The sequence below is a fragment of the Megalopta genalis genome, chromosome 3 (assembly GCF_051020955.1).
Source record: "Megalopta genalis isolate 19385.01 chromosome 3, iyMegGena1_principal, whole genome shotgun sequence".
Taxonomy (NCBI): Eukaryota; Metazoa; Arthropoda; class Insecta; order Hymenoptera; family Halictidae; genus Megalopta; species Megalopta genalis.
This window is the reverse complement of record NC_135015.1, coordinates 25453982-25478877: the sequence shown is the minus strand read 5'-3', so window position 1 is coordinate 25478877 and position 24896 is coordinate 25453982. Positions and strand designations below refer to the sequence as shown.

The 24896-nt window shown below is 44.3% G+C and overlaps 1 protein-coding gene across 1 annotated transcript in view; it reads left to right on the top strand.

Annotated features, from left to right (window-relative positions):
- Positions 1-24896, top strand: part of LOC117221979 (Fanconi anemia group J protein homolog) — a 92989-nt gene that overhangs the window by 18939 nt on the left and 49154 nt on the right. The gene's annotated exons all lie outside the window — the stretch shown is intronic.

Sequence of the window (24896 nt, the reverse complement as noted above, 5' to 3'; positions counted from 1 at the left end):
CGTTTTCCCACACTCGACTGGCCGTCGCAGCCGGAGCCAGCCGCGGATGGATCGATCCCCCGGCCCCCCTCTGGATTAATTTTTCAAGGCCATCGGTTCCCCAACACCGCCGGGTCGCACCCGTGCCGCCACCTAGCCGCCGGACGACCAGACTCCTCGCCGGGACAGCCGAGATCAGAACCCTGCACAACCCGTGTCCGGAAAGTAACGATCCACGAGGTACACTCGCGACAGTTGGCCGTTATCTGGATGAGTTTCTCTCAGTCGGGAATATTTTGTTCGAATAATTCGTCGTCGATTATTTCTCTCTCTCTCTCTCTCTCTCTCTCTCTCTCTCTCTCGTCCAGTTGTTCGAATAATTCTTCATTCAGAGGATTCTTTACTCGAATGATTCGAAAACGTTCGAATAATTCGAGGAATTCGAATTCGTTTCGACTTCGTTCGAGTGATTCAAGAAACTACTGTGGGAGGAATAAATTTATAAACTGTGGGAGAACTTTGATGAACTGTGAATACATTCTTACTCGAATGAATTCTTATTTGAATACAGTTTTATTCGGATAAATTCTTATTCGAATGCGGGTTTATTCGGATAAATGCTTATTTTTAAATACAGTTTTATTTTTAAATACATTCTTATTTGAATGCAGTTTTATTCGGATAAATTATTCGAATGCAGTTTCATTTTTTTATACATTCTTATTCGAATGCAGTTTTATTTTCGGATAAATTCTTATTCGATTGCAATTTTATTCAGATAAATTCTTATTCGAATGCGATTTTATTCGGATAAATTCTTATTCGATTGCAATTTTATTCGGATAAATTCTTATTCGAATGCAGTTTTATTTTCGGATAAATTTTTATTCGAATGCAATTTTATTCTGATAAATTCTTATTCGAATACATTTCCATTCGTATGAATTTGCATCTAGATAAATTTTTGTTCGACTGAATATTTATTCGATGGTGTCGAATAAGATTTTATCCGTTAGTCCTTATCTTTTATCCGTCATCCGAATACAATTTTTCCCAACTCGAGACAATGATAACTAGATAAAACTAAATTAAATTAATCGAATTGAATTCACTGAAATAAAAATAAAACTAAATGAACCTCAACGAACTAAATAAAATCGGATAAAATTCAATAAAACCAAATAAAATTAAATGAACGACATGAAATGAAATAAATTAAATCACCAGACATTTCTGGTAAACAGCAAACGATCGCGCGCGTGCATCTCGACACCCTGTAGTTGGTTGGCATCGTTCCGGGGATCCGAGGGGTTGCAGGAGGGAAACCGGGACTCGTCGTGGGCGTTCGCGATGCATCGAATGCAACGGCGGCAGGGGCGGGCGAGAGACGAAGGCCACCGACGACAATGGAAATTAAAAATGCGACTGGAAGCGGGCACGGGAAAGGAGGTGAGAGCGGAACCCGAGAGAGCGAGTTCCTCCGCCGGATTCCGGGATACTCCCGACCGTGGAAAACAATGCCGCCTTCGCGTCAATGAGCCCTCCACCGTTCCGATGAACTTCCATGAAAACTGCGTTCGAATATTTATCCCTTTCCTTCGCTGCCTCCCTCCGCGAGCGCCTTTTGTCTGGCTCCTGGGTCCCGATGACGGGGCCGAATCGGGGGGAAACTTTGCCGGGATGCTGAGCCGATTTTCGAATCTGTTTCACCCTCCGACCGTCGCGCCGCGCCGCTCTCGCCACACGTTCCGGACTATTTTTTTGCGCCTCATCGACGACGCGATCGGTACAGACAATGCGCCGCGCCGGTGCGGTCGCCGTGGACGTGGAAAAATTACCGGCGAACGGCTTTCCTTCGAGTCGAAGAAGAAAAAGCGTGCCCCGACTAGCGGCGCAGAGTCACGTTTCCTTTTAGCGCATTCTGAAAATTCGACATTTCTGCGTCACTTTGTGCAAAATTGTAAGAAACCAAAGCGAAGGAATCGCGGTTGACAATTCACGATTTTAACTCGTTAGTTGTTGCAAATTATCGTCAGTTAGTTGTAGATTATAACTCTTTGTTTTCATTAGAAATTATTATGCAATAATTATATTATATTATATAGATTGTTAATTATTATAAATTAGTACAGATTAGTTATAGCTTAAAACTCGTTGGTAATCATAAATTGTCATACCATAATCATAGATTATAACTTATCAGTTATTACACATCGTTATACATTAGTTTCAAATTATAACTCGTTAGTTATTATAAATTGTTATACACTGGTTATAGATTATAACTCGTCAGTCACTATAAATTGTTGTAAACTAGTTACAGATTACTTATTACTTATTATAAATTACTATAAATTAGTGATGGATTACAACTCGTTGCTTATCATAAATCATTGTAAATTAATGATGCATTACACATGGCTCGTAATTATTTACAATAACTAAGCAAACTGCAACTAATGTACAACATTTATAATAACCAACAAGTTACAATCATTATTTAGATCGCTTTTCGTTCACAGTATAGCGCAACATGTGAACGTACGGAATCTTGGAAACCGTGAAACTGAACCGAACGATCCCTTTTTATCGGTCCACCCGGTACGTCCCGCGATTTTCCATCGGCGATACCGTGCATAATAAAGGCCATTCACGGGTACGGTGATAATAACCGCGAAAAATCATGGGCTCTCCGAGCAGAGCGTGGACAAGCCGACACGTCCGCTCCGGCAGACCGGATAAAAAAGATGGAGGCTGGTAATTAGCGGCGCGGGAACGGGCGCAAAGATGGGAGACGATGATCAGGCAGCCGGGGGATTATTGTTACAAGCCTCCGCCGCGTACGCGGCATAACAGCGGGGCAAGAACGTTGCTTTGACTCACCCCCGTAGAGGGTGAAGCATCATCAGGAAGACAGACGCACCACCGATCCAACAACGTTCTCGCATGGATGCGTCGAATACGCCGCCAGCGCGTTCAGCGAATTTCGGAGCCGAAAGAACCGAGCGTCGCTGGATAAACCGCGTCGGGTCTCTCTCCGGCATGGAAATCTCGAGAACGCCGCGAAGGTGAAGCCTCATTCTTTGCGATCAGACCGAAATGAACACTTGATGTCGCGTGAAGAGTCGCGTTTAAAAAATTCGATGACAATGGAGCGTGTTCGATTGGATGAATCTGAAAGGGGATGAAAAATATGGGATTTGGTACGATTCAAGAACACACCTATTTTCGGCTTGCTCGATTTCGATGTGCATTGCCTGCGATGTCGAGCAGACGGAAAACCGTACACGATCATTTCCAATTAATTTGGAAATTTAACTTTTAATTTCTCTTTCGAATTTAATTTCCCGAACTTCGAGAGCCTGCGACTAATTCGAAATTAATCAATGATAAAAAGAATGCACACGCAGTCGTGGCTCGTATGTTCCACCGATTAGTAAAAAATTGTTCGCTGTAAAAATTTTCGTTGTAGGTATTGGTAAAAAAGCATTCGTTAGGGATGTTTTTATAAAATTACAGTTTTCCCGCCGTTTGACTCTGCGGAAAGCTAGAAACTTCTCTCCTGAAAGCAGCTAAATCTTTAAACTTTTACAAATTTCTTAATGTTTATGCAAATTTAACGAACCGAAGATCATTTTAAAGTTTATGCTTTCGACTTTTTAAACCTTTAAACTATTTTTTGATATTTTTATATATATATTTATTTACATTTCGGTGTAGGCGTACTACATAACATTTTAGAACAAGAAAAAAAGAGAACTGCTTCACATAAATAATTGTTTACATATTTTTAGGAAAATGAGCGACGATCATGAGAAATGCCAAACCAGTTATTTTGACCCCCCTCCCCCCTGGGTCGCTCTAGTGTTAACCTTTCGCTCTCGAAGCCATATCAGCTCCGAATGCAAAGCAATTTTTTCCTATTTTTCTCTATTTTCTATTTTTCTGTCTATTTTCCCGAATTTCCATTTTCTACGACCGAAGCGCATTGTATTCCCACGAAATTGCACTTTCGACTGTCCCTAAAACGCAAACACGGTAAAAACGACTTTCACTCGTCCATTTTGGCAATTACAATTCCAAGCGACGCGTCAGAGTCGCCGCACCGATGGAAAGGGTTAATAATAGCTCGTCCACCTTTGCTCCTATTTTCCGGCGCTGGCCTACGATAGCGCTCTCTCCGGCCGCCTGTGTAAGACGAGCGTGCACGTGATGCACTCCGCGCGCGGAGCGAAACCGCCCCCCGTACCACGGCACTAATTAACTGATTCTCATTACGCGGCCGCGCTATACAGGACTGCGTTTAATGAGACCACCAGGCTTCATCGAGAAAGGCATTCGGCTCGATGGGAATTTGTTATGATAATATCGATCGGCCGGCCACCACGGTACACGAACGGGTTTCGGTGTCCGCTTGTCTAACGAGAGGGTAGGGGAGACGACACTGCGAGATGATTCCGTCGTTGCGACGGCCGCCATTTTGGCCCGCGCCGCGCGGAAAAACCGCGACACCCGGGGGCTCTCCCTACGTTCGGCCACCGGTCAGGTGATAATTGGCCGACATTAGGCCGCCGCTCGGACACGGTGCCGGATCGTTTTATCCGCGCCGCGCCGCGCCGGCGAGCGAACGATATCGCGGCGCCTTTCATCGCGGCCGCGGAAAAAAAAAGGAACGGCGCGACCGGCCGCGGCACTGCCGCGACGCGATCCGTAATTGGAACCCGGCACTTTTATGCGAACTTTGACGTTTGTTGGCCAATTTGTTGGAACCGGGATTAAAGGCCGCGAGCTTAACTATGCGGCCGTCGCAACTCCGCGAATCCGCGATAGCCAAGCTTTCGGTCTCGTTTGTTTGTTTGTTGTGTTCGCGTCCGTTTCGCTTTCGAGGAACCGTGCGAACCCGTTTGGCCATTTTCTCGGCTGTTGACCCGGCTCGTTTTTCATTCCAGACTATTTCCGCGATTCCCGCGGGAGACACGCGTTGATTTTTTTTCCCCTTGGAATGTTTCTACGGATAGCATTGTACCGAGCGGTGTCGTCAATAGTGCCATTTTGTTTTTTAGTGGACTGTTTTTACAGCAATCGTGTCGATTCAATTGCTCATAGAGAATCTTCGCCAATACATTGAAAAATGGTCCAATGTCACTCTTGACACCTGCTCGACAGGCTCTGTGTTCGAACACAAATGCCAGGATCCGCTGGTACCATTGAAAAAATAGTACGATTGTTTGAAATTATAATCTCGACGCAAGTCTTCATAAATCTTGTCTTTTTCGCAGTTGTAAAATATTTCTGCAATTCTTTTGGGAATTAATAGTATCTTCGAAAGCACTGATAATTTTTAGTTGAGCTTTTTACAGGAATCGTTTGAATTATTGGTTAAGGATATTTGTTGATGCGTTGAAAAATGGTTACTTTTACTGCTCGATAGGTTCAGCGTTAAAACACAGTGTCAGGATCCACTACTACAATTAATTGGTACAATTAAGTTACCCGTTGCAATCTCTTGGAAAAATGTCTGACATAGCCTTACATACCGTCTGACATAACCTGAAGATTTGTCTGCAAAATAAAAATTGTTTGCACCTGTTGCCATAAATTGAAGTCACCTGGATGTTTCATTTTTTCTGTAACAATTTTAATAGGTCGCGAAAAAAATCCTATATTATCAAATACCGTTCATTTTGCTACTGTTTGAAATTGCAGATACTCGCTTTTGCCATAAATGCATAAAATGCAGAATCTAGTAGTTACACCTTATACATTTTATTTTCGTCGTATTTTATATATAAATACCACACTTGTATAAAGTATATAATTTAGTAAAAAATTATCAATATAACCTTCTTAACCAGTTATCTGTTTTTCACGAGCATCGATCTACATAATTTCTGCTATTTATTTATCCATTGATAATTTTTACATCCGTTTTTTCGTGCTCACCAATTCCAGTCTAAACCATAAAAAAATTTTAAGTAACAATTAACTATATCATTCGACTCTTCCGAATTATTTTAAGTCCACTATAGGATTTATTCAGCCCATTTGAACGAATAAATAAATAAATAAATGAATAACTCTGCCATCATCGATTTGTCGACGATTTAATATTAAATTTTCTTTTCTCAATTCATAACGGTATCCATCGATCGCAATTATTTTTAATTGCTGTAATATAATAATCACAGACCAACGAAAATTTACGCGTGGATCGTAACGTTATGCCACAACGTGCACGAAATCGATCGCATCGAGCATCGCGGAGTCCGATTCAGGCTCGAAGATCCCTGGCAGATTTCACTGGCGATTTTCTGGAGCGGCGGGAACGGGTTGAGCCGAGCGTCGGTGCGAAAATATTTTTCGGTCTGCGCGCGTTCTCGTTGAATCGATCGCGGGATTGCTCGTTAATAGCGAGCCGGCACTGCATTAGAGCTTATGGTCGCGATTCAGCAAACTGCAACGCGGCGAGAATCCCGGGGTGCAATAAAATCGGGGAGGAACGGTCGGGATTGTTATTCAAATGAAAACAACAAAATAGCGTTCGCGCGCGCGCGCGCGCGTGGCGAACATGGGGAACAAAGGATACCTATCCGAAAATTGGAAATGATTCCGGTGGGTCCGAAAGCAAAAAAAAAAAGAAAAGAAAAAATAAAAGCGGGAACGGTGTTCCCCGTAACGGTGTCGATTTCGAGTGATTCCGGAATCGATTCGGTCGCGGAAACGGGCCGCGCCGCGGCAATTCCGTTGTTCCATTTCATTATTCCCGAAATGGAAAGTGCTTTATTTGCAGCGTTCCTCGGACGAAAAACATTTGCCTTCTTCCGGCGGCCCGTGGAATCGGCACGCATGCGCCCGCCAAATGTTTGCTCGTCGGAGGTGTCGCCCCGGCTATCGCGTTAATATTTACAGAACCCGATATCCGGGCAAAGTATTCCCAGATTTGTTTGTTTCCGTCCGGCAATTTGTGTTCTCGATCGCTTTGCGGATAATCGGAATCTACGTTTAATAAATCCATCAGCGCGCCGCGACGCTCCTGTATTATTATTATTATTATTATTATTTATTATAAACCGGGTAACGAACCCTTTCGCGCGAATAAGTACGATAAAGGAAGGGACATACACAGCGCGCGTGTGCTCGATTAAATTTGCAGCCGGCGCCGAACTACATAAAACATAACGCGATAATTCGAGCATGGAACGCGCGGACGACCGATTGCAACTCAAGAACCGCTCGCGCGATTCCGCGTGTCGTGTCATTAACCTTTCGAATGCGTCGTCGCCGGTGCCCGGCGTCATTCGAATGCAGTTTGATTCGGACGACACTTCGAATAAAAGCCCGAATAAATGCCCGATTAAATTCTTCGAATAGGAGCCCGAATAAATTCTTCGAATAAAATTCAGAGTAAATTCTCCGAATGAAATTGTATTCGTTATCCGAACAAAATCGCCAACATTGTACTAATAATGTAGTACGTTGTAGAACAAACAGTTCTGTCTCACTCGATTACGTTAGGAAAAATATTTATGGTGTAGCCTAAGCCATTTAACATCATAGAAGACTGCGAACTTTATGCAAAATAATAAATTGTTTGGATCAGTTGCACAAAGCGCGAATTACAGGATGCAATTCTTCCTGTAATAATTTTAATAAATGAGAAGTAATGTAACAAGGGGGGTCGTTAAATTTATGCGGTGTCTTCGTTGCTCCGTATAAAATCCGCGATCTAATTACGACGAGTATACTCGTCAGAACAGCTGGTAATGAACCGAGTCTACAGTCGATGACAAAACATTGTACATCAATCCTCGGACGGCATTTCTGTAACTATAAAATTGACGATTTGGGCCCAACTGACCCGATAATCGCAGGGTCAATATCCATTTTATCCCGCGCGATGCTTAATTATTGCATCCGCGTCTGCCACATGAAATTTGTCGCAGCAGTCTCGTTCTTTCTTTAATCATTTAGCACCCTTTGCACTCGAGTGGACATTCAAAGACTGCGTTAAAAATGGTTGCATCACGCAGCAAAATAACTTCGACAATATCGACTTTGTTTCTATTTAAAGAAAATTGTTAAACTTTCTTCTCTGTAACAACCAAACAGACCGTTTTCCTATATTACGTACGAACAACATTTCATCCCATCCAATGAATAAATAAATCTACGCAGACTGTAAATCTAGAACGAAAAGTCCATTGATCAGCAACATTCGCGACCCTCGACTCGTTCGTGCGGCGGTGTCCCAATTAATTTCTGGGAACAGTTCTGCACTGAAGCGACTCCGGTCGTAGGAAGAAAAACGGAAGAAGTCGGGAGTAGTAGTCGAGAGTTTCAGCGAGTGCGCCTCGCAGGGTGCTCGACTCTCCTCGAGGGATGCGCGTCCTCGTCCGCGATCTCGCCTCGACGACGACGATGAGAATGAGGATGACGACGAAGAGGAGGAGTACTGGCGGTGGTCGTAGCGGGTGCGATCCGCGAGACACACAGCGAGATGCTTGTTGGATCATCAGGCTCTGTAGAGAGAACGAGGAAGAGAGAGCAAGAAAGAGAGAGCGAGCGAGAGAGAGAAAGAGAGAGAGAGAGAGAGTGAGCGTGGAAGGTTTGGTCGGATCGATGGTTGCGCGGGGACACCGCACCGCTTGGCGAGAACTCCCCGTTCCGGATCCTCGGCGTCTAACCGGATGCTGGACCCAGGAAGAGGCACTCGGGGATCTCCCCGCGGCGGATGGCGTTCGACTTGGTGCTCTTTGTCGAGCGGAGGCCGCTGGATGGTCTCCATCACACGCAAAATGCCCATGTACATTGTCCTTCTAGCCCAGGAGGATCCTGAATTCCCATTGGACGAAAACCGTCACAGCCACCACGCCCATCTGGCCTTCTATAGAGCCTCTGCTCACCTATACCTTCCGAGAGAGAGACTCTTTCTCTCTCGCCCCGCGAAGAAGGGGTTCTCTCGAGTCTCTGTCCACGTGCACGTGTGTGTCTCGACGCGCGCGGCTACGTGCGCGCCTCCGTCTCTGCCTCTGTGTGCGCGGCTATTGTGCGTGTGTGCATGCGCGCGGGGCCGGTGCACGCGTACACGCGTTCCTTGCACATGCACCAGGCTTGCCCTCTACCCCGGCTTCGCGTGCTACCCTTCTTTTCTCTGTGCCCCGGTGCCTGGCCTGCTCTGGCTTCGCCTCGCCTCACCTCGCCTCGCCTAACTTCGCGTCGCTCTGTCTCGCCTAACGTCGCACTGCTCTTTCTCTCTCGCCTAACTTCGCGTCCCTCTGTCTCTCTCGCCTATCTTCGCGTCGTTCTGTCTCGCCTAACGTCGCGTCGCTCTGTCTCGCCTAACTTCGCGGCCCTCCGTCTCTCTCGCCTAACGTCGCATTGCTCTATCTCTCACGCCTAACTTCGCATTGCTCTGTCTGGCCTAACGTCGCATCGCTCTATCTCTCTCGCCTAACTTCGCGTCGCTTTGCCTCGCCTAACTTCGCGTCGCTTTGTCTCGCCTAACTTCGCGTCGCTCCGTCTCTCTCGGCCAACTTCGCGTCGCTCTGTCTCGCCTAACGTCGCGTCGCTCTGCCTCGTCTAACGTCGCGTCGCCGTCTCCCTCTCTCGCCTAACTTCGCGTCGCTGCGTCTCGCTCTCGGGCCCGCTACGGCCCGACCCGCTCGGCTCCGTCTCCAGCGAGGGACGAGCCGAGAGACGCCGCGGCCGTCGAGAGCGACGGATCAAGAGTGTAACCGGGATTCAGGCTACCCTTGCCGCATAACCGAGAGACCGCGCGCTATTAGCGAGGGCTCCGAGCCGACGCTGATGACGGCGGGGGACAATATTTTATTCCTTTGTCGACGGCACAGACCTCCTCGAGATAACGAAATGTATTCGCGGTCTCGAGCACTTCGGCCCGAACGATTAAAGGATTACATTTGAATAATTCGCCCGGACGCTCTGTTCCGCTCCGTTCCGTGCCGGTTTTCGACGGTTTCCACCGGTATGGACGTCGAGGCGAGGGACCCACCACCCTGCCAACGAGGGCCAATTAATGGCGGTCGATCGGCATGGCCACTGGATGCTGGATCTTCAGGGGATGTTTCAAGTTTTGCTCCGCTTTCGAGATTTTATATCTTTGCCGGTGTTCGGCTCGTTATTGTTGATCTTCGTGCGAAATAAACATCGCAACAAAATTTTACAAAGTCCTCGCAGCTCGTCAAATTTGGCAATTTTCAATACGACGAACATCATGCAACGTCCTCGTATTTAAAAGAGTACAGCGGTGAAGGTACATCGAACTTAAAATCTAGAAATATTGTCTTAAAGTAGAGATTTCAAACTTCAATTTAAAAAAAGAATCATCGCCCTACGATGATTTCTCGCGGAGTTATCGTCGGTCGAAGGTGGCCAATTTTTATTCAAGGTTTTTCTATGCTACGATTTTTTAGGCAGTACATTTCTTTGCAATTTAAAAATTGTGTATTACACCGAAATTTAGCAATAAATTCATAATATATCCTATCTATAATAACACTATTTTAATAAAAATCGTATGAATTGTAAGTAAATCTTGCCACTGTTATAAAACAATATACAGTCCTAATGTTAATCATTAAACGCAATTATCTGCAGAACTATTCGTCCGCCAATTTTAATATCGCAATTCCCCGTCATTGGTGCATAAGTGGACGATTATGCAGAAAGAAGTGTCTAATTCTGAGTAATATGCACTTTCTCGAGGTCGCGGTCGAAACTAACCGCGGCGAAAATAAAATCGTGATTTTCCACGTAATTAAGAAATTCTCCCGTGAAACTTTGGCACAATGGATTGCTCCGGTTTGTCGAACGACGTCGGCTCGAAACCGTCGCTGGCACGGCCCTAGGAGGGACAGGCCGCATCTAGGAACACTGATGAGTTTTTCGAGTGGCGGCCAAGCCGTTTGTCATTGAACACATGTGAAGGTGGACCGAGGCACTTCGCTCTTTAAACTTTCGTCTAGCTGACCGTACTCATTACTCCATCTTCCGGAGAAAAGCTCACCTCTCCTTGCTCCTCCGGGCTCGTTCTCTCCCCTCGCCTCCACCCCCTTGTTCCGCGCCGGTTTCTCTCGGTTTTTTTCCTCGAACCCCGGCTGTTCTTCCGGGTCGGCCGAGAGGGTTCGCGAAGTTAGATGAAAACTCAGACATTAGACGCCGCCGCTCCGCGCTGCGGCACAACGGGTGTCGCGGAAAAATACGGCTTCGGCTGTTGCCTGGTCGAAACGAGAACATTATTTTGAGTCGAGGTTATATTATTCGCTTAGAATAGATCATTGCTTTTTTCGCCGATATATCGCGTTTTCTGAATTTTATTAGGGTCTGTGGAAAGTATGGATCTTGAAGAAGCGATTGATGTCGTGCAGATCCTATTTTTTTCAATTTTGGTTCGATTAGGCGTTAGGTTTCTGTGTAGGAAATGTCGGATTTCTAAATGAATAGAAGACATTATTTTTTTCTTATAAAAACTGCTTATACTTTTGGGGGGATGAGGGGTTTTCTTTTTGACAGAATTCTCTTTGGCAAAATAGGGCGCTGGCAATTCTCATTAAGACTGTAAGAGCGTTTGTAATCAAGTTTGTAATCGTAATGCAATTATGCAATTTTGTATGTCTAAATATATTATCAGTTTTATGGGGGTTGGAATCATAATGGCGTAACTCACAATTTCCAAATGTAATTTTCCAATTTTTTAAATATTATTTCTACATGCCAAAATGTTAAGAAGATGATGTTACTATGGATCAACTCATAAATCAATATCATAAATTCGGTCAGCGAACAGTTCACGCGTTAATAAAAAAATAACACCCTGCAACGTGAACAGTATGACTTACTATAATTCTGATCCTCCCAAACGTTCCCCGAAAGAGCAAGAAAAATTCCCAAAGATCGCCACGCATGTAACTTCCCATAAAAATCCTCGTTTTTCATCCCGATTCGACTGCTCTCGAATTTGATCTCGAGCGCCGTTTCGATCCTCGATGTTCGTTGCGTTTTCGGCCTGGTTTTCGTTCCGGCTTTGTACGCGCGTCTTCATTTTCCTAAACGTTTTCCTCGTTGCAGCATCCGAGGATCGCGTTATGCCCCATAAATCCGTAATAGACCGTTCGCGGAGCGAAGAAAAAGATCTAAGGATCTACCGACGGGGGCCGCGAGCTTTTGAATGGAAGGAGGCTGACAGGGAAAATAAAAGAAAGGGAAGAGAGAGGGAGGAGAGAGGGAGGCAGGATCGCGAGGGAACAGAGTTGATGAGAAGTTGCGGAGGAATGGTCAGCGAGCGAAACTGTTAGGTGGAGAGGAAAAGTTGCGAGTGGAGGATCGGTTGGGAAAAGCCGCGGAACACAGTCGAACTCGACAGGTAAGAATGCGACTCGCGGCATCGGAACACGCTGAACAAAGTTCACCTTTATCCGACACGCGATCGAACATTCTTCTTCGGATTTCTGCGTGCATAGTTCGCGCGCACTGCACGTGTTCCACCGAGGACTAAAAATATGACTGAATCTGATTAAACTAGTCATTAGTTAGGACTTCTCTTTTTTTTTTTTTAAGACGTAATCACTTTCGTTTGTCACGTTTGGCAAGACTACTATCGTCAAACATGATTACATTTTAGTCAGCATTTATGGTCACTAGACTGCGGATTTGATGCATTTATGAGAAAAATTAACAGGAGATACACGAAACAGTAAAAACATTCAAGGAATTTGAAAACAGCGTTATTTTCATCTTAACGAATATTTATATTATTATATTTGTATTATATTATATTTATATTACTTTCATCTTTGCTTTTTTCACAGAGATCTTTATATGTATATATATATATTTTTTTAAGACGATTCTACATTATTTTTCTTGAATACGTATTACTAATTCTATGCTATAATCTTTTAATCACATCGCGACGCTATGAAAAGAACGACGGTACAAGTCCTTCATTTCCAGTTTTCTTTCGCATTGAATTCTATTTAATATATTGGTGAAATTTTTCTGATTAAATTTCACCCAGCACGTTTATTTACTTTGAAGCACATTCATTTATGAACACGTATCGACCGAGAGACTTGTACGTGTAACATATATCATTTGATTCAACGTGGTCCGAATTAGATCACGTTCGGTCTGATTTTAATCAGAAATATCTCACCGTTGCATTAAACAAATTCACGTTATTTAATTCTATAAATAACTGATTTCCAATCTTCGAAGGATTATCAATATACCGCGGGTGTTTATCGAATACGAAGAAATCGTTTCTGTTAATGATTCTGACAATTCGAAAACGTTGCAACGATATTATTAAATTCTTCTTCACAATTTTATAATTCAGCTGCGGGATTTTTGCCATGAGTGCATACGATTCGCTGGGTATTAACAGATCTTTTCGATATATATTTATATATTTATATATATTTTATATATATTTATATATTTATATATATTTTATATATATTTATATATTTATATATATTTTATATATATTTATATATTTATATATATTTTATATATATTTATATATTTATATATATTTTATTATTAATCTTCGTCGTGGCCGAAATTATATTCTCGAGGTGATATATATTTATATATAATAATAAATAATAGTAATAATAATAATAATAATATATATATATCACCTCGAGAATATAATTTCGGCCACGACGAAGAAGTTTCCAGCCCAGTGTGCACCGTTTCGCCAGGACACAGCATCCGAACCTTCCGCCGTGACCTCAAAGAAGGATTTCGAATTTCATTGATCCCGATGGATGTCCACAACCGAGCCTCGGCGTTTCCAATCGATGATAATTACTGTAAGGCGATGCCGAATATTGAGAGGAAAATAATCCTGGGATATTCCCGCTGCTATTTGGGCCCACGCGCTCGAGGGGAAGGGAATCGAGGATGATCCGTAGTTTAATTAAGGGAATTAGACGCGATGCGATACACCGACGGCCGGATTACGGGACCCGAATGTCCTTCGGGATTCCCTATCCGGATTTCTCGCCGGTTCCTGTTCCTCTCCGGGGAGGGAGCCGAAAGAAACCGAAATTCATCCCCCGATTTCCACCCTCGCCGACGAATTTCTGCGTGCAACGCGGTTTCTGCGACGCGATTCAAACAGAGTCGAGTATTTTTTTGTTATATAATTGAACAGTGATGAAAATTAGTTAGTCAGTTAGTTAATTTATTTTTATTTGGGTGGACAAGATTTATAAATTATATATTTTTCCTCAGGGGGGAATAAAATTGGACGATGGATTGAAGAGACAGTCGCTTCATTTATGATGTAAAATTCACTCTTTCTTTTTTATTAATATTAAGCAAAGTTGTGTCAAGGTTATTTACGAGTTATCGTGTTAAATGAAACAAGTGTTTTCAACCCTTTGCGGTCGGAGCTATTTTAACTCGAAAATCTTAAATATAATAGTTTCTCTGACTTATATAGTACTTCCATTTTATACAACCTAGTTCTTCTTATATATATATATATAAAATTGAATTTTGTGAGTGATAATGTTAAAATTATTTCGAAGCGTGATATAACAATTTTTAATACCACTTTAGAGTCGCCACTCGAGTTCAAAGGGTTGATAATCCGCGAAAAATCTACTTTTTTGTAATTTTGTATCTGGTGTCACTTGTCAATCAAGGTGATCATATTTTCGATTAAATTTTGCCTAAGATCGAATCACATACGCAAACTTAAAATAACAAAAATTGTATTTAAGTACAATTTCAATACAATTATAACGATTTAAATACAATTATATACAACTACATACAATCATATACAATTTAAATACAATAGATTTATCAATAAACCTACCACTAGAGACTTCCTCGTGGGAAACGATCGAATAAATAACCTCAACGAAGCACAAGTTCCATAATTAAAATTTCACAGAATCTAATCGAATTCCGAATCCAATAATCCCGAATAGCATAAAAAGATCCAACACGTTACCCGATCGCATTATCGCCACGAAATGCCCCCGGTGCCACACGTTCGCGCCACGAACGATTGCCAAAAATTCGCCGAAGCCCGTAACATTCCGCGAACCGTAACGAATAAAAGCAAAAACGAATTTCACCGAAATCTAGAAAGCACGGCGAACATGGCCGACGACCGGATACGTAATTTCGTGTTCTCGGGAAACCGACACAGTTCCCACAATGGTCGTCGATCGAGGCGCGGGTTCGAGAAGCGATCGTAATCGGATCCCGTGCGGAAACGTGCTCGTCTCTGTTTCCCGAAAGAATCGTATCGGATCGATGAATCGCGGGGAACGGGGCGGAGGGGAGGGGAGGCGCGGCGGTAGAAGAAAACGCGGAAAAACGGGGGCCGGAGGGGGGTTTCGTCGGGTATCACGATGCGAGAGGCAGAAACGGCGGCGCGCGGGTATGGCCACACGGCAGAGAGCGTGGCCGTTATCCTTCTAATCTAGAGGAAAAAGTTGCTGGAGGCCGACCTCTTTCTCGTCGCCAGCATTGTGCCAGACGAAGCCTCGGCCCGGGCCCGGGTCCTCCTCGAGTGTTTACGCAATAGACGCTTTTGTCCATCGAACGATGAGCATCATTGTCTGTCCATCTGTCTGCCCGCGGTCGTCTGTCTGTTTACCGAATAGATATCTCTTCTTTTTCTGCCGTTGCTCCCGCCGAGGGAGCCTCTCCTCTCTTTCCCGCTCGTTCTCTCCCGAGAAAGATGTACTTTTATGCTTCCTTTATGATGGAACCGAGCCTCGTCCCCCTTTTGTTCTTTGTCCGTTCCCCGAGGTTTTCGTTTCCGCGAGGGGCTCGGAGGATCCTGCAGGACCTTCTCTCTCTCTCTCTCTCTCTCTCTCTCTCTATCCCTCTCTCTTCTGCTCTCTTGTCTCCGATACAGCTTCCTTTTACCCGCGAAGGATCCTTCTTCGTCTTCTTCTGCTCGCTACTCCCACCGCTCCCTCCGATACGAGCACCCTTCGCTTGCTCCGAGGACAGGTTACCGGCGTTTCTGTGTACCCTACGACCACCGAGGGGCTCCGGCAGGCATCGATCGCGGCGAGATCCGCTGACGGACGTCAGCCGGAGCGCCTCGTCTTTTTCTAATTGGACAGCAACGAGCGGGACACCGGCTCCTCGCGGACGTTTATCGGCTAATAAAGGGATGAAAGTGGTGTGTTGCTTCGAGGGCTCCCGAGCAGCCTTCTTCGAGATCGAGCCGCGGGGGACGTTCCCCGGATTCTCGTTCGCAGAGCCACGATAATAGGAGCTGTTTAACGTCCGCGATTCTTATTGGCGCTGTTCCGTGCTAAGGAATATTAATGATAATGATATTTATCTGATCAACTTGTCTCTTTGTTATAATAGTATGACTGTACGGTAAATTCTCTGTAATTGACGCTTAAATTGTGCACGAAAATGGATAATCTGGGGAGAGTTGTCAATAACAAGTTATAGTCGTCAATAAGCTATAGTTGTCAATAATTATAAAAACGGGGTGCAAGGCACGAATAATCGTACCTTCTTTTCCCAAATCGTGCATTTTTGTGCGCAATCTGAGCGCGAATTAGCGAGAATTTACTGTACATGTCGCACAAGGGTAGCGCATCAAAGAGAAAAAAGAAAAGAAACGAAGTGACACAATAAAAAGAAAGAATAGAATATGAAGTAAGTTAAATAAACTAGTTAAATAAACCGAAAAATGGAGAAAATAATAGAGAAGAATACAGCACGAGCGCCTCGATATAACAAAAATAAATAAATAAATAGAAAGAGGCATGAACGAGAAACGAAGTGAAATCATGGACGAAAAGGTGCAAGTCGACGAAATTATAAAGAAAAGGAAGATAAGGAAAAATCATTAAGGGCCAAGAACTGCTGCGAACGAGCACTGAAAGCGATATCAATCGCACTTTGAGAGGATTAGGTGCTTGGATAAAGAGAATGAAAAAAGGGTTCTGCGAGAAGAAGGGGAGGAGAGGTTGTGAAGAAGATGAAGATGAAATTACGATGATAACAGAGATTTTAAAAGAGCTGTACAAACGGCAAAAAATATTCGATAGAACTGTGTTGCCATTTTATTTGGTTGCGTTTACTTCATGTGCATGGTAGGCGACACGTGGACGCGTTGAAAAATGGCGTCCGGCGACCTAACTTCGCCCTTATTGCACCCTTATTATTCGCACCTCCTAGTAGAGGGTCTCAAGATGGCGAATCGTGGAGATTTACTGCAATTCGTATCGACGTAAGATTCGTTTTCAAGGATGCGGTGCTTGTATCGATTTTACTCATTTATTTATTTATTTATTTATTTAATACTTGTTGAAGCGCACACGTAATCGTTAATAGAGACAACGACGCCATCTGACACCCGCAGGAACATCTGCGCGCGTATTCAAATTTCGTGATGAAAGCAACTGCTAATCTTGTGTTACGTAATTACATCGATATATATAAATAATTATAAAATTAATATATAAATGATATAAAGTAGACGCCGGTCTTTCTGCTTAGATTTTTGTGACGATGATTCTTCTTTCAAACTAAAGCTTGAAATCTCTACTTTTAAGATACTGTTTCTGGATATCAAGTTCGACGCACCCTCGACGCTGAAAAAATATTGACAAATTCCGTGCGTTTCGTCGAACTTGGTTAAATTCAATATGACGAACGTGGCCGTTCATTCGTCGGCGATTATATCCGCCTCTGCGAACGAATACACGCGTAGCAAGAGACAAATTAGATACAAAGAACCCGAATGCGTCGATTCGCGTAATAAAACACGTTCGACCGTGTCACTATGGCTGCCGGGTAGGGTAAAAATTCAATCCAGTGACTCAGTTTCACAAAGCAAAAGGCGAGGGTGAGCCTTTGGCAAAAGCGGCGCGGCACGGCACGGCGCGTCAAAGAGTAAAATGTCGCGTGGACGCCATTACAGTGGCCATATTTACCCTGATCGTCAACCCTCTGCGGGGCTTCTGCACTCATGGTGCCCATATTCGCCTCGTAAGTGGTGTACAGTCCGCGGCAAAAGCGAGCCCGGCCTCGACCCATCTGGACCGCCGAGACCCGGCTGTCAGCGAATATTCCACCGATCAATCGCTACGACTGCTCGGTGTCCGACGTTGTTCTCGATTAATTTCACGATCATAATTAGGTTTCCTACTTATCGGATGCTCGGGAACCCGGTTATGACGTGAGATACGCTGCTCGAAAAAATGATAGCGTGGAAAAACTTTGGATAAAAATTGGCCAACTTTGACCGACGATAACTCCGCGAGAAATCATCGTAGGACGATGATTCTTTTTTTAAATTGAAGCTTGAAATCTCTACTTCAAGATAATGTTTCTGGATTTTAAGTTCGATGCGTTTTCACCGCTGAAAAAATATTGACAAATTCCATGCATTTCATCAAACTTTCGTGAAAAATATGACCTGGAATTTAGATGGTTACAAAGGTAAAAGCGCGTCAAATTAAAAAGCGAGGACCGGCATCTTAAAGTAGAGGTTTCAAGCTTTAATTTAAAAAAAGAATCGTCATCTCGCGATGATTCTTCGCGGAGTTATCGTCGCTCGAAGTTGGCCAATTTTCATCCATAATTTTCCCCGAGTATATCATTAATTTTGCCGCATTATTTTACCATATTATTTACACCGTTCAATTTTTGTACCATCGAAGTAGAATTTTATTATTAATTTTCATGCATTCGTGGTAACATTTAATGATTGTAATTTAAAACAGTGACAAGAATCGAAGAATTAAAAAATATCAGCGCACTACTTTTCATCTATTCGAACGATCAAGGAAAAAATGAACTCGCTGTACAGTTCCCATTTCTGCAATCGATGCAGACGATCTAAATTTCGCCGAAAAATCCGCAGTCTACCAGCGTAATTATCACACAGTAATTTCTTTTTAATTCGCTATTAGATCGCGCGCGAAAATGGACAATTTTCGACGAGAAAATACGATTATTCGAGCCTCGCGTCTCGTTTTCACAGTCGCCGACAATCGGTAACTATAAAATGAAATATCCCCGGCAATCCTTGCGCACCCGTATACCTGAAAGATTCGACCGAGCACGCTGGCCCCGAAGAAAAATCCGCGAGCGAATGCCAGCGGGGCTAAGAGAATTCGCCGGAAGCCCGATTAATTCGAGGATTCCGGGTCGAGAGGTAGAAAAGTCAATGAATCGGCGAGATAAACGGCGCCGATAGAATCTCAGTTCCCGGTCGTTCCGGTCTCCATAACAGTCGGGGCCATGGTTTACAAACTTTGGGACGATTGGTACGAGGGCCGCGAGGGCCGCAGCTTTCATCTTCCATCGATCCGGAGCGCCGGGGAAGCTTAAGAAAGCTCCGATGAAGGAGCCGATCGGAGGACAACAATGGCCACGGCCGGTCCACGGCCGGCGGAGAAGAGGGTAGAGGTCATTCAAACAATGGCCAGCCTCGATCAAGAGAGCGAGTGGAAGAGATAGGCGCGGCGTGCACGGAAGAGAAAGACTTTCGGATCCGTGTCCCGAGCAGAGGATCCCTCGTAATCTACCGGAAGGGGTGGAGGCCGTGGAAGAGAGCCGGAGGATCCCTTCTTCTCGCGACTTCCGCGCTGGCAGGCTCTAGAAAGCCGGCGGAACAGGCGAAGAAGAGTCCTCCTTCCCCGTTCTTCCCTAGTTTCTAGTGGAGTGGCTCGGCTAACAAGTTACTGCTAACAAGCAGCCAGCTACCTCGGGTCTCTTCTCTTTCTCGGGAGCTTTTTTCTTGCTCTCTCCCTCTCTCTCCCACCCTCTCGCTCTCTCGCCTGGTCTCTCGCGCTCTTTGCGACCCCCGCGAAGGAAACAAGCAGGCCATCGCGATAATAGGGCTCTGGTATCCGCGGAGGACAGCCGGCGCAAACAAACCCCCCCGGCGAATGACGGACGACCGTTGTTTCCGCCAACGAACGCCGCGATCTCGAGCCTCGTTTCGCCAACATGGCGATTCAGCCAGCGTTTCGGGGGGCAAACACTTGTCCGCCGGCTCCGGGGACCTAGATTCATCGCCTTCTGCCGACGCTGTCCGCGGGTCTGCCGGTTATTTGAACCCGGCCGCGTCTTCAAAGGACCGAGGAAACTGGGTCCAAACACCGGCCGCGATCGATCATCGCCAGTCTCTGCCGCTCGGAGACAGCTACCGCAAGCTCGAGTTCTTCGGTTCGCTTTTTCTGATCGCTTTAACCCGTTCGTCGCGAGCCTGGAAGATACAGTAATGTCTCTCTAATTGACGCCCAGATCGACCACACAAAATGGACAATTTGGGAAGAGGAGATACGATTATTCGAGCCTCGCGGTTTATTTTTATAGTTATAAATTGTCCGCAATTATAAAAACGAGCCGCAAGGCTCGAATAATCGTATCTCCTATTCCCAAATTATACATTTCAGTGGACAATCTGAGCGTCAGTAAGGGAGACATTATTGTAGTCCCTTTATTACGGTGGCTTCCTGGGACCCACTGATCGCTTTGTATGTTTATTAACACCTTTTTTAACGAAGGCCTCTTGAAGGATACTCTATTCGAAATTTGGACGCTGGGTCTAGCGAACGCGTCAAAATGACGGGACACTGGCTTTTTAGTTGACGATTGTTCGGATTTTAAAGGATACATTTGTAAGTTATTTGTTCTATGTATGCGTTACTCGCGGCAAATGTTACGATAAATGTTCCGATTCAAATCGGAATGAATGTATTACTGTTAGTTTAATTAACATATTAACTTCTGCGCTGTTTCCTAATTGTGAAGAAGACACTGTTTTCGCCGAAGAGATCAAGAGACATCTTTTCAAAGCTTGGTTCAAAATGTTTCTCCTACTTCAATTTTTCTCGGTTGACTTCTGATCTTTTTCCTGCAATGATTACGAACTTAAATTGGTAAAAAAGTGGTATTAATTAGATTTCATCGATTCATTTTCTTTGCGAAAAGTCCGTGACACCCTGTACATTCTGGAATGCACTTTGTGTTATAACTAGACAGCGGATCTTTCCGTAAAATAATAATTGACTGCGTCGTTTCTAAAAATAATAAGGATCGCATAGAAATGTTCTTCTCCCTTAAATCATTCCAATAAAATCGACTTAACGCTAGATTTCCCAAATCCGTCAAAACGACGCGAGTCACTAATTCTATAATTTACGATAATCCACACCGCAAAGACGCATTTACGCGTTATTTATTCAATTGACACGTTACTCGCGGCAAATGTTACAAAAACCCTAGTTCAAAATCATAATAAATGTCTCTTATCGTTGCTTTCATAAACCAAATATAAAACAGCTATTTTTTGTGCTCCATAAATCCAACATTAATACAGAAAATTCCCCTAATTTTCCTTCAGTTTGAAAACGAACCTGAACAACTTGAGGATAGACGATGATATGATTATTCGAGCCTCGCGCATCGTTTTTATAATCCTCGACAATCGGCGCCAGAAAAACAAACTACGAGGCTCGAATAATCGCATCCCCTCTTCCCAAATCGTCCGTTTCGGTATACAAACCGACGAAGAATAGGGATAGAGGTCAACTGCCGTAGCGTCTTTTAATCCGAACGGCGCGCGACCGCGTCGGTTTACGCGTAGCAAGTTCTTCCAGTTCAGTTCGCAGCCGACATTGGACGGTGGCGGGACGTTATCCTGGATCGTGGGCATGCAACACGGCCGGGGAACACATCGACCGGGTTGTTTATGCGGATGGCAGGCTACACGGGGAGCCGGCGCGATAAGGAGAGGGTAGCGAGAGCGTGTCGGCAGATGTGTACCGCGAGAGCATGGTCCGGCGGAGGATAGCCTAAGCCCGAAGCTAGGAATTAGCAATGCGAGTAGCCTGGGCCCCGGTTGTACGAGCGTGTTTCGATCGCGTTCGGAGTGTGTGCATGCACGCGCCGGCTGACCAATCAAAGGCTCGCGGCACTCTATGAAGCCTATCAGATCCCTTATGTTTCCCGGCGCATCGGAGCCTCTCACCCCTTCGGCCCCCTTCGGCGCCCTTCGGCTCCCTTCGATTCCCTTCGATTCCGTTCGGCTCCCTTCGACCCCCCTTCTACCCCGGCAGCCTTCTTTCGGCCCTCTCGCCCCGTCACACGGCCTGTACAAGCAGAGCGGACCGGCCTATTAACTGGCTGTCCCTTTCCACCCTCGATTGAGCCTCGATGTGTGGAATTAATTGCACACCGTGAACGTTTTAAAGCTGGACGGAGAGTGGCCGCACGCGTGCACTACCCGCAATCGGCCCGGTAACTTTGTTTGCCGGCAACAGGGCCCCGGCTAGATGGGATGTTTTGGTTCGCCGAGTCACGAGCCCTTCGAGTGTCCTACAGTCTCTCTCTCCCTCTCCCCTTTTCCTCCCCCTCTCTCTTTCGCTCTGTTTCCCTATGCCAACGACCCTCTGCCACCTTTGTTTCGCGCCATTTTTCAACCCCCGCCGGGCACAGAACCACCCCCTACGATTCGCTTCGGTCTCGTTTCGTTCACGACCGAGATCGCGGACTGCGATCGGATCTAGATCAGTCTTTGTGATCCGATGCTTTGCGGCTCTACGGCCATCCGTTGGCTGGATCAAGGGCTCGCCGCGAGGCCTGCTGCACAACCAGATTCCCAGATGCATAGCACCATTTTCTTCCGCGCGGTAAGAGTCCCAATTACCGGGGAATATCGCGTTGTTTTCGTTCATTTCGACGATGATCGCGATAACGTGACTGAGAATTGTAAATAAATTTTAATCTCACGTTTGGTGTTACATCGATGGAATAGAATTGTTTAAGCATTCCATTAGTCTACTGTAAGGTCTAGAAAAATGATTAAAAGGTACTAGGATGAGAGTTTCAATTACCGAGGTCGCCTGGGATACCGTCTCTTTTTATTTATTTCGACGATAATCGCGATAACGTGACGGAGAATTGTAAACAAAATTTTAATACGACGTTCGATGTTACATCGATGGAGTAAAATTGTTTAAGCATTCCATTAGTCTACTGCAAGGTCTAGAAAAATGATTAAAAGGCACTAGGGTGAGGATCCCAATTACCAAGGTCGCTCTGAATACCGTCTCTTTTTATTTATTTCGACGATAATCTCGATAATATGACGAAGAATTTTAGTACGACTGATGATATTATGTTAGGGCCTATCGGTGGAAATGAGTAACGAACCGCGCCGAACGAAAAATGGCGGAGCGATGGTAGCCGTCGACTCCCAGGCGGATTTCCTTTGCAAGCAAAGTCAGGCCGGGGAGCGACAGTTGGCCCTTTAAAATTCGAATTGTTCGGCCAGCGGCGAGTGGGCAAGCGTGTTTCGTCGGCTTCTCCGGTTTCAACCGTCTAACCGCTTTCAGCACTCTTCAGGCCTGAACACCGCGCGACAATAAAACACATGGAAAAAAAATGTAAAATAAATCGTGGACCGCTTCCTTTATGGCCGCGCCGCGACCCGGTCCAGGGGAGCGAACGGGGTTAGCTAACACTCTTTCAAACCCTCTCTGACCGGGATCGCGGAACGATCGACGTTTGCAAAATGGCGGCACCGTTCCTCTTCCTATTTAAACGGCTCTTACACTGTAAAACGCGTCTTCTTTTATATATATATATTTTTTTTTTACGAAGAAACTGTGCAACTTGTTGCATCGACGTTTTATATATATATATATATATATATATATATATATATATATATATATATATATATATGTTTATTATATATTAGTATACAGTAGTATATATAGAATCTAAAATAATAAAATAATAATGTATAATAATATATATGTATTTGTCACTCTTTCAAGAATATTTACAAATTTTCCGTAACGCGGAATAGTCGGAATTAATGGTGGTAGAGTGCCTCGTATGCTGTCGAGTATGAAAAAGATGCTCCTTATGGTTGTCATGGTTTCGATCGTTCTGTTTGTTCGAAACAAAACGACGAAATATTAAAAACCATTCGAAACATTAAATCCACGACTTTAGAATATTTTTTCAAATGTATTATGGCACATATTAAGGTACAGTGTTTTAAGATGGCATATTAAACCTGTTTAAAAAATTATAAGAAAAATTCTTTCTTATTTTACTTGTGGTTAAATGTACAATAAATTTTAATTGGAGTTTAATCAGGATGCATTTGGCTATCGCAGGTACCAAACGAGAAAAAAGATGGCAGCATTTTGAAATTGAAATGTCAGTTTTTATCGTTTCCCTTTTAATTCTAGCAGGCTAAACAAATAGAAAAGATAATGTTTCCGTCTTCATGCTGCTTTAACATATATTTCTGAGATAAATTTTTTATCTTTTATCTATTCCCCAAAAAATTTATTGCATTACATTTCCTTCATGTTTGTATTACATATTCTTCAAATCTTCAAATCGATCTTATTGGAATGTTTTAAGGGAGAAGAACATTTCTATGTGATTCTTATTTTTTTTAGAAATCTGTGTTCAAGCTAGAATCAGCGAATGACATCGACTCGAGCTTGAAACATCTGTATGAACAAGACTGTCTATAGTTACGCGTAAACGTTCGTACCCCGCAGAACTGTTCCAACAGAATGAAACCACGAGGAGATGGATGGCGGCTTCGTTGAATCAGTTCTCGCAAAATCCCGTTACCGCGTCTGTGAACGGCAAGGGCGCACTTCTTTTGCCTCATGTTGCTCCTCCGACTCGTCGAGAAGTAAGGAATGTCGGATAAGAAATTTCACGATGCCCTCCTCCTCCTCACAATCCCGCTCTGCATCTTCTCTCTCCTTGTATCTCGTCCGCGAGGGAAACCGAAGATCATTGAGACAAGCAGCGTTCATTTTGTGAAACGGCAGAATCTTCCCCCCTAAGTATAATAGCCTCGGTTGCCCGTCTCTCTCGCAGATTATGTTCAGAGCACCGTT